The sequence below is a fragment of the Lontra canadensis genome, unplaced genomic scaffold, assembly GCF_010015895.1.
Source record: "Lontra canadensis isolate GAN:19392208 unplaced genomic scaffold, GSC_riverotter_1.0 scaffold9, whole genome shotgun sequence".
NCBI classification, from domain to species: domain Eukaryota; kingdom Metazoa; phylum Chordata; class Mammalia; order Carnivora; family Mustelidae; genus Lontra; species Lontra canadensis.
In genome coordinates, this window is record NW_022631003.1 from 27166192 (window position 1) to 27177247 (window position 11056).

Sequence of the window (11056 nt, forward strand, 5' to 3'; positions counted from 1 at the left end):
AAATTAAAAATAGAATTACCATATGATCAAGTAATTCCTCTACTGGGTATTTACCTAAAGAAAACAAACACACTTTTTCTAGTTTCTTTTAATAGTAATTCTTTTTGAAGACACAATTGAAAAGTAGACAAGTTAAAAAAAAAAAAAAGGAGAAAGAGCAAAGATACATCATTCACTCCACAATAAAATGTTCCCCTACCAACATCCCATGGAGGCCTAGTTTCCACATGGTCAGGAGTACTCCAAATTATTGTGTAGGGAGAACAGACTGCATTCAGGTATGAGGATGTCAAACCAAACACGTACTGGAATTGGCCCTATCTTAAATGGTCATTCTAAAGTCCTGTAGGATATGTTGGATCCCATAGCCAAAGTAGATAGCAAACCCAATCAGCTTCCAGACACCAAACCAGCCCAGGTGTGAGCTGTCATCTGCATTATAAGTCAAATATTCACAAGGATGCTCAGGAGTGGGAGGAGAGGCAGAGCAGAAACCTTAAAGTGAAGGGCAGTGAAGCTCTGTGGCGTCTCCAGATGACCCCAGTGATCCCAGTGAAGAGCACGAGGAACAGCACAACCATTGTGATCCACAGAGTCTGCAAAAAGCAGACGTGGGCACTGTGCCAGCACCAGGCAAAGAAAAGTCAGCAGCAGAGCAAGCAGTGAGGAGCAAACATAGACAACATGGCCAGAGAGTGGAGTGGGGGTGGGGCTGCCTGGGAAATCTAGTCTCCTTAGAGTCAGCTTCTCTGCTGCAGGTACAGTCTCTCCCTGCACCTGCACTTCATTCCCCCCATTCTTCCTCTCAGGCTGACACCTGAGGATGAGAACACAAAGAGCCACCTGGGAGTAAACTAACAGGGACCCAATCGACCTGAAGTTCACAAGATCGGTGATTGGTGCAATAATGCCCAAGATCACCGTGGCCACAATGGAAGCATAAGCGCCAGTTTCAATCCTGGCAAGAAGAGGGAACAGGAGACCATCCTTTGCCATCACATATATCAACTGACCTATGGGGAGCATAAAGTCCAAAAGGCTGGCAGAAAGACTAAAGACAAATCCAAAAGCTACAACATAACAGGGGCCCAACCAATATGAAGAAATGCCTCAGACAAGGTGCTCCCAGGTCGAAGCTGGTAGTAAGGAACCATGAGTGTCAGTGCTGCAGAGACACCAAAATACACCAAAACGCAGATGAGCAGTGAAATCACCATGCCCATGGGGATGGAATGCTTGGGATTCTGGGCTTCCTCAACTTTGGTAAGAATATTGTGGGAACCAATAAGTGCATAGAAACAGTTAGCTGCACCCTGGAAAGTCCCCTCAAAGCCAAAGGCAACAATCCTCCTGAGCCCAAAGGGTCCAAGCCAGAGGTGTCATTGAGTCCAGTGTGTATGAACGCCTCTTCTGTGAGCTTCCAGTTGTGCAGGTCCCTCTTAGTGAAGCCAAAGATGATGACAAAACTGAGAACCAAAATTTCACCAATGTGACCACTTTGGTAACCGTGAAAAGCTGAGCATCACTCAAGTCTGCATCTCCATGAGCAACAACACCAGCCCCACCCTAAAGAAACCTAGATAATCTGCAAGGACTTCAGGAACATGCACTAAGATGCTCTCATGCAGGGTCTGAGAGATCCGGTTCCTAAGCAGACTGGCGAAAGCCAAGGTCCAGGCTTGGGTCACATTGGCTGTATCAGCAACAAGGGAGAGGATGAGGTTCCAGCCAGTGATGAAAGCCCAGATTTCACCCATAGTGACATAGGTGTAGAGATATGCTGATCCAGGATGGGGAATCCGGGCTCTAAACTCTGCATAGCATAGCCCAGCCAACACAGAAGATAGGCCAGCCACCAAAAAACAGATCACAAAGGATGGTCCTCCTTGATTGCCGGCCACCTTACTACCCAGGATATATACACCCACACCCACTGTGAGGTCCACACCCAGGGCCACTAAAACCAGAGTGCTCAGGCTTATGTTGGGGGCATTCTCAGGTACCAGTTGCTCCAGCGTATGTCTGCATACCATCTTTTGAACAAATCTGTGAAGTGCCTGTCACAGCATTCTAGCTGGAATTGAAGAGGATTCCAGGATCAGAGAGCTGTAACAAGCCCAGGTTGCCCAGAGGCTCAGATTGTGTTCAGTGAGGCTAAGTTAAGCCAAGCTGGGTTGGGGCTGCTGAGTTCCCTTGCTCAGGCTTCAAGGCTACTGCAACATATTTTATCTGGTATATGCTATCTCTCCATAATGCCTAAATAAATAAGAAATGTTTAGTGAAAAATGGTGTTTAACCCACCAACCAAAATTCAGATATCTCACGTCACCTGTGGCATCACAAATATCACAGAAATTGACATCAAACGACACCCTAGAAAAATCAACCCTGCTTTCCTCCCAGAAAAAGGGCTAAGTACCTCCCAACATTCTCCTTTTTTTGCATACCATATGACATAATCCTATTTGAGTTCCTCTAAGTCATGTAGCTTCATGTATTAATGCAGCTATAAGACCCAACAGGATGTGAATGTATTGTGTTACAGTTCTCATGTGGGATGTTTGCTTGGTGCTGGAGTGTGATTTATGACACATAAATTCATGGACCAGAAGGCCACTTTTCAATAGTACAATCATTTTTTAAATATTACCTGAGTTTAAAATACAAATATTGATCCCTGGTCTTAAAACCCTTAACCCTAAATTCAGCTAAGGTCAGATGACAGTTTAGCCCACTTTCTCTCCATTCTGCATGATCTATTCAGCTGTACTGTTGGCAAGGAATGTACTGTCCACTCCTTCCCTTTACTCACTAGGCCAAAAGGGGTGCTATGAACAAAGACGAGGGAGAAAGGGGCAGAGTCTACATAACCACCTGCAAGAAGGAGAGGACCAGACTGTCTGGGAAGGAAACACTGGAGAAATGGGGTCAGCAGCCAACTCAGGGTCCAGGACTGAGAAGGGAGAGGAGAAAGGAAGATATATATATATATCTTCCTTATATATATATATATATATACATATATATATATACACACACACACACACACACACCCACACACACACACCCACACCCACACACACCTTTATTAAATGTGAGAATTTATATAAATTCTCACATTAATATTTATATAAATATATCTCACATTTATATTTATATAAATATATATATATAAATTCTTACATATATATATAAATTCTTACATATATATATATAAATTCTTACATATATATATATATATATATATAATTCTCACGTTTAATAAACTTCACCCAAATTATCCAGACAAAAATTAACTACAGTTTTTATATCCATAGCTATGAGAGTGTGATGGGTAGGAAGAAAAGAAATAAATCACTTAACTCAGTGGCTCATAACCTAAACATTTCCTTCTGTCTCCTCCCTCTCTGGGACCTAGGAGAGAAGGTTAACTCACTTCTGCAGACAGTCTCCTCACTGGCCACACTGTGCTCCATACACACCCTGAGCCATCTGGGATGTCAGCTGATAAGGGCCTGGAGACCCTGTTCTGCACTGTGAGCTTGTATTAAAACCCTCACTTTTAACTCCCTATTAATTTTTCACAAGGAGTTATTTTTAACTCACTCAAACCATAGTCTGAATGTGTTTTCTTAATGAAGGAACACCACATGTGGTTCCCTCTCCCACCTCCTCCCCTCCTGCTATTCAAATGGCCCCCTCCTCAAGGGGAGCAAGGATTTGGATGAACATTTCACAGCAATGCCCTGGAATGAGTAGTGGAGATCAGAGAACAAAGTCATGCAGCCCCCACTCTCCTCCCTACTCATACTTTGGTTTTGAGAGAATTTGAAGAAGTGTTGTCAGAAGTTTTTAAACACGGAAAGATCAAGTCAAAATTGAGACATCTTCCCTATAGATGTTCAAAGGGAACCCCTGGGTTATGGGCCAGACCTTCTATCTATCTATAAATCCATCTTAACTCCTTATTTGCCACCTACCAGTTCCAATGTTATGATTTACTAACAATCACATGAGACAGATAAGGAGGGTCAGTTTTTAACTCATGGAATCATTTTATACTGCATGAACAATGAACCAAGAAGGGTGTTCCTCAATCAGAAATGAACAGTCAAGGCAAGTGCATGTCAAAGTCCCAGATGTCTTCCTAGTGGATGGAAGATAAGAGTAGTAAGGGCCACATTTCCAGTATTTGCAAGGCTAGTGAGTCAGCCTGCAAAGATTTCATGGAAGAGGTGTTATTATCCTACCTTGACACTGTGTATAACTCTTTCCCAGGAAACATCAGTTCAAGCTATAGCTTCAGCCTGAGCTATGAGCCAATGAATAGAGCCTCTTTTAGGCCTTCCTTCCCTGCCACCACCAAGAACATAAACTCCACCATACCTTGAACTAATAAATACATCTTGCCCAGGTAGAGAAATCCAGGTAAATATATGCCTACAGATATTGATACAGATCTAGATATGAATATGAAATATTAATAATAATTAATATCAATAATTCTCAGTCTTGGTCTGTGCGGAAAAGGCCTGTAGAGTAAACCACTGCAGTAGTAAAACGTGTGTGACTTCTCTCCTGGGGAAAGAGAAGGGAATGTCAGTTTCCCTGAAAAGTTGGAAAGAAAGCTGAAATAACTAAATTCAGCTCCTACTAAGGAAAATAAATACCTCAACTTCTCTCCCAGGAGTCTTCTGAGTACATCTTCAACAAATAGATCACTTACCAGGCATCCTACCACTTGTGATCTTACTTTCTACTGTATTCTGTTTGCATGTTACTTGGAAGAATCCTTGGTCTCCCTTTCTAAAATAAAACCTCCTCAAGGTAGAACCTGCTTCATAGTTTCTCAATGAGGATAGAAACCCTAATTCTGCAAGTAAATAATACTAGGCACACCCAAGACTTGAACTTGAAGGCATGGAAGCCCCCATTCCCCTGCCAAACTGCTCATTAGGCCAAGAGGAAACATAGCCACCTCCTCCACCTCACCTATCTACTCTACCAGCCCCAGCACTACACCCCTCCAATTCCATCCCAGTCTGGCAGAGGCTGAATTCCAAGTCAGTGAAAACCTATCCTGATGCAGACTAATGCCAACCAGACCAACTGTATGTAGACCAAATCCAACCAGCCAAATGGAGACCAAAATCCACATAAATGGAGACCAAAACTATTTTGTTTCCTTCCCACAGTATCTATGGGGCCCCAGCAACTACACTATTAAAGTGATGCACACATTACACTAGTAAAATGATGCCATTATTTCGGTAAGCAAGAGGACAGCCAGAGCTTCTCTAGAGGCTGTTATAAACTGCATATTATCCAGTATCATTCTGGGATGGTTGTGAACAGGTGCCTCTTCTTAGTCCCTTGGGATAACTGCAGAGAACACAGAGGTAAATGCAACCTTCCTCATTCATGACTTAACACCTTGACAGTTTCAGTCAGATTCTAGTTTCGAAAGTTCTTAACATTTCTATTACACCCAAACAAGAAAATCAACCTGACAAATCAGAAATGCCTGAGCTTCTGCTTCTAGAGGTCTTCAGAAACTAGATGGGCTACCAGGAAGAATCAGAGTGAGAATTTATAAACAGGAATCAGAAAGAGAGCTGCGAAAGCCAGGAAGAGTGTGCAGTTAAAGGATAAGAAATTGATGTGACAACTTGATATCAACAGTGAAAATTAATTTCTTTTCTACTTCCCTGTACAATTCTCTACTTTCCTTTATTCAACTCTGAATCCCATCAACACAGAATACCTAAGAAAAGTCCTCAGGAGATGGGCACCTGGGTGGCTCAGTTGATTAAGCATCTAACTCTTGGTTTTGGCTCAGGTCATGTTCTCAGGGTCATGAGATGTTTTGTTGTTGGAAAAACACCAGATCATCTGAGTTATATGAAGGTTGTGTCATGTCTCAAAGTCCTGAGGTTTTATCCAAATAGAAATCCATACAGCTTCTCCACCAAGACCCATCAGTCTCACTGCAGCTCAGACAACATAATCTACAACAGCCTCCATCACTAAAGGACACTCTTCATCCCTCTTCCCTAGTTCTTTTTCATCCCCACTCTACTTTGTGATTTCTGTGATAATCAAAGAAAAAAGGGACAAGGATAAACCAAAAGAATACAATCCAAAAATTGTTATATCAATTTGGAATATACTTAATGAAGGAAATTGATCTTTCCCAAGATTTTTCTTAACCTAAGGTTGAAATGAAACTGCCCTCTGGAAGTACATAATACGTATCCATTGATAATGAAAAGAAGTTGCTCAAGAACTGCTAGAGGGCAAGAGAAAGACAACTTAGGAATCAACATTGGCCAGATATAATCAAGAAGACAGGTTTTGTGCATGGATAAGTGTTGTCTGGGCTTCTGGTTTTGGGGTGATGCCCACAGTGTATATGTTGGTGAGGAGAGGGGAGAAAGAATAGTTTAAGATCCAAGGGCCTTTGAAATTTAAAGAGTTACAAATATATTTTGCAATAACAGCAAACTGCCTCTAGAAGACCCAGGGAGTCAGTCCTATTTCAGGTTTTCTCCTCCAAGCCTTTATTGATCAATAAATACACCTATCATGTACATAAAATTGATAGATTCCAAGAGAAAAAAAATAGAACCATCAATATTCAAGGTTTATTTAGCACAGGCTCATTTATAATATACTTGGGAACTCAGACAAGCCTTCATACAGTGTTTTGAAGACCACTAGGCAGCCACACCCCAGGGGACCTTGGTACTCTAGCCTCCTACAGCCTGACCTTGTCTAGAATCAGTCCCCACCACAACTTTTTAAAATTAGAAAAGAAAGACAGGGAGATATCTTCAGCAGCTGTAAATATACCTAATTTCTTGAACTTGGAAGACAAAGACCCAAAATCCTCTGTCATGATGGTGGACCATTCTATCACCCTGGACCTGCTATTCTGCAAAGTGGACACTGATGTCCTTCCTAAGAAGGTATGACATAGAGACATTCAGAATCTCCAGTGAGAAATAAGGGAAAACATGAAGGAGGCTGCAGAACCAGGTAGAAGAATCTTTACTCAATCCAGGAACATGTCTAAATATACTATGTTCTGGGGCCTGTGGGAAAGAAAAGGATGAAGAAAGCAAGCTCTGCAGCAGGTCAGAAAGGAAAAGCCAGGAATAGGGCAGGGCAATGAGGTGGGAAGGATACTGGAGGAGAAGCACCAAGGAACAACCTCTTCTAACTCATTTTTCGCTCATCAGAGCTGAGAACATTTCTGATCTGGAGGGAAACAAAGAGTGTAGGCGTCCACATCACTCTGACCCCAGCAAACCTACCTGCCCTTCCCAAACTCACAAGGCCTCTGCTCTGTACCCCACAATCCAAAGACTAGCTCTGATTCCAAGAAACACCCTTTGCTCAAACTCCAACTGTTTTCACAGCCAGTGGTAGTACACAGCCAACCTTCTTCCTCTACGGCTCTCAGTATTCTTGCCAACTCTATAAACACAAGAAAGCACTTACCAGTGTTCCTTTCCTGTCTAGAGGAGAAAGACCTCAAAAGAAACTGCAAGCCAAACCCAGGGAGAGGTAAGGAGATTAACCAAGCAGAGTCAGGACTTGGAGTAGAGCTTAGCTCGGACTTTATGGAGTTGGGGCCCTTAGGAGAGGGGACCTTCTGGGAGGCGGGACCCTCAAGAGGCATGGCATGAGCAAGACTGGGTCTCAGGGAGTTGGGGCCATTAGGAGGCAGATACAAGGGAAGGGTGGGGAATGGTAAAGGAGGTGGCTTAAATAGAATCCTTGAAGAAAGCAGGAGATGGGCAGTGGAAGACTAGTGGGGCTCTGTGTGTGTAAAGACTGTGTGTGTAAAGGACTGAGGGCTTAAATGGAACTTTGCTGGAGACCTTATAGGAAGCAAGATGAGAATTTAGAAATAAACAAGCTTTTCAGGGTCCTGGCTATAGAGGTGGTTCTGGCTGACAGGAAGAGGGTATGGGGAGCCTGGTGGAGCTGAGCTTGTGCTGATTTGGTGGCTGATCTCAGATCCAGTTAAAGAGCCCACTCAACAGTCCTTTATTATTTTTTTTAAAGATTTTATTTTTTAAAAAAAGATTTCTTTTTTAATCAATTTGATTTTAATTTATTAAATTTATTTTTTTAAGATTTTCTTAAAGTTATTTTTAAGCTGAATATCGATTTATTTGTCAGGGAGGGAAGGAGAACTAGAGCGAGAGAGAGAGGATGCATAAGCAGAGGGAGCAGCAGGGAGAGGGAGAAACAGGATCCCCACTGAGCAAGGATGCCGATGCAAGACTTGATCCCAGGGCCCTGGACCATGACCTGGGCTGAAGGCAGACACTTAGCTCACTGAGCCACCCCGGGGTCCCTCAGCAATCCTTTAAACAAGAACATAAACAAGGACAGAAGTGCCCTCCCAACGAGGTTCCTCAGCCACCACTATCCATCCCCACCCCCTCCCCTGACCCCTCACCCATGTTTCCTATCACTCCAGGAATAAAACCAAAAGGGATCTGGCTTAAGCATCACCACAAGGAACTTCCTGAGACAGTCACTCAGTGTTCACAGCATACTCAGACTGAATGAGCATGGAGCCTTGTGCTGGAGGAAGTAAACATGTGGTCCCTGCCTGCAGAGCTTCCTGCTCTGGACAGTCATAATGAGGGGATCCCAAGACCCTGAAATAGTGACCAAAGGAAGGTGCCTGCTCCTTTCTGCAATGTTAATCTTCAAGCAGAGGCAAGACTTCTCAGAAATGTAGAAAGTGGGGCCTACTTAGTGACAGGGCTGAATGCACAGGTGATGGGCCCAAGAATCCGTGGGTCTCAAGGTGAAGCGGCACCACCACTGTCTCTACTTGATACTGCTGACATGCTTCTAAACCCTCAATTGTGTGCCTTAAAGCCTGGGGTGGAGATGAAAGGAATAGAGATGGTAATGGCAGGTCCCTAAAGGGTCAGAGTCTATACTAACTATAGGAAGACAGAAGATTGAACTTGGAGCAGAAAGAATTACTCCTGATCACAGGAAGAACCTCCAGCTGAGGAGAAACCACAAATCACACTGACCCTGCCCTAACACATCTGCAGGAGGCCTGGAGCAAGGGCACTAACTGAGCACCTCCTGTGTTCCAGGTGCTGTGCGGGGTAGGGGAAGAGTGGCCCAGCCAAGACTACAGAGCCAGAATTCCTAGAGGCAAAGTGGGCAGGCAGGACTGGAAGGAAGGCTTTCATGACAGAACAGAAGGGGAGGGGCATCTGTGTGTTTGATCTGTGCCTGTTCCAACAGTCCTGGGCTGTCTCCCCTGCCTCAGCTGGGATTTCCCCAGAGGTGCACCTGCTTGAGGGCAAGAAGGGCAGGTACAGGGGAGGGTCTGTCTATCCATACAACTGGTCCCCAGAGCAATCTCTTCCCCTTTCTCCCTGTGCTACTCACTGTCTGCTGTATAGAGGGTGTGAGGCTGGAGGAAATGCCAGGTCCTCCAGACAATCAATAGGTAAGGAAGACAACTGGCCCAGGACTGGCGAAATGCAGAAGATACAGATTTGGGGCCAGAAGTCTCCCCTGGGGGAGGAGGACAGAATGGGGGAAACTGGCAGGTGGAATTCACACAGGTGATGTCATGGGAAGTGTCTGCATCTTGAGGAGAGAAGGAGGGAAAAGGAGGAGAGGCAGGGGTGTGAGGCAGAGACAGGGAAAGGGGTTGAGAGAAAAAGAGATAAAAGAAGCAGGGAAGAGAGCTGGGAGGCAGAGCAGAGAGGGACCAGTGGTGGGGGAGGCAGCACAGGACACAGACAGAAGGAGATGCGGGGGAGACACTGACAGCTCACAGGGTGAGACTCAGACAGATGTGATGGGAAGAGAGACCCTCAGACTCTGAGGGAGCAATGCAGGGAGAGGGACAGTCAGAAGGGAGAGCTGAGGGCAGACCCAGTCCTGGGACATCTCAGACCACAGAATATCTGCAGTCAGACAGACAGACAAACAGGCCCAAAGACAGACAGATGTGCTGACAAGGATGAAGGTGAAGGAGGCCAAGATGGAAGGAAGTAGACAGGACTGCAGGGAGGAGGGGAAGAGCAGACAGAGAGAGAGAAGGAGGCAGGAGTGCAGCAGGAGGGGGGAGCCATGCAGGGAGGGGGCTGCATAGTTGCTCCAGGTGCCTCTTCCCTCTCACTGGGCTCCTGCTGAGTCTGGGTCCCTCTCAGGACTGCTGCTGCTGCTGGAAGGGCCCAGAAAGCTGAAAAGGTGGGGCCGCCTCCCAGTGCCCACTTGGGGTCCCCGAGGCCCTGCATGGGTATGGACCTCACCTCTCCTCCCCCAACACTGCTGCCATACAAAGAGGCCTGAGCTCAGCCCTCATTTCTCAGGGTTCATGCAGCCTGACACACCCAGTGCAGGGGAGTGGGAGGCAAGGAAAAAGAGAAACTGAGGCAGGCAGGCAAGGGAGGCTGACAAGCTCTGGAGAAGGTGCTGGGACAGTCTGGTTAGTGATCCCATGGAGGAGAGGGAGGAGAGGTGGAGGTCTGGGACTGGGTCTGCATGGAGAGCTGGAGAAGGACCACACGCAATATGATCAAAACAACTTACTAGTGACTGCCCATTAATTTGGGGTCAATGGTGTAGACCGCCTTCTGAGCAGTCATCATCCATGACTACAAGCAGCTCCTCACTCAAGGGCCCCCTCAAATGCACATATGAAGCCCACAAAAGGATAAACTGAGGCAAAGAATAGTAACCTTGAGATCAGTGTACATGCTTAAGTCTAGGTTTTAAGGGACCAGTGATGGAGAAATCAGCCAAGTATGAAGACCTAAGGCTTAGCATGTGAAGCTGGAAACTGCCTTTCCCCCCAGGCTTTCCTGCTATTCTGCAAAGCCCAGTTACCCCAGCTCCTCTCAGGGCAGGGGAGACCCTAAGAACATTAACTCAAGCAATCTGAAAGGGATTGTTCACCCACCTGCTTCCCTGCAGCAGTATTTTAAGGTCCCAGAGGCCAGATGTCTGGTGACACCTAGAGCCCAAGGAGTCTCTGTAGCAGCAGGAGGGAGGTGTA

At 45.4% G+C, this 11056-nt stretch overlaps 1 pseudogene; it reads right to left on the bottom strand.

The window, feature by feature from the left end:
• Positions 1-322: 322 nt before the first annotated feature.
• LOC116866033 lies at positions 323-2069 on the bottom strand (annotated as a pseudogene).
• Between the last annotated feature and the right edge of the window lie 8987 nt (positions 2070-11056).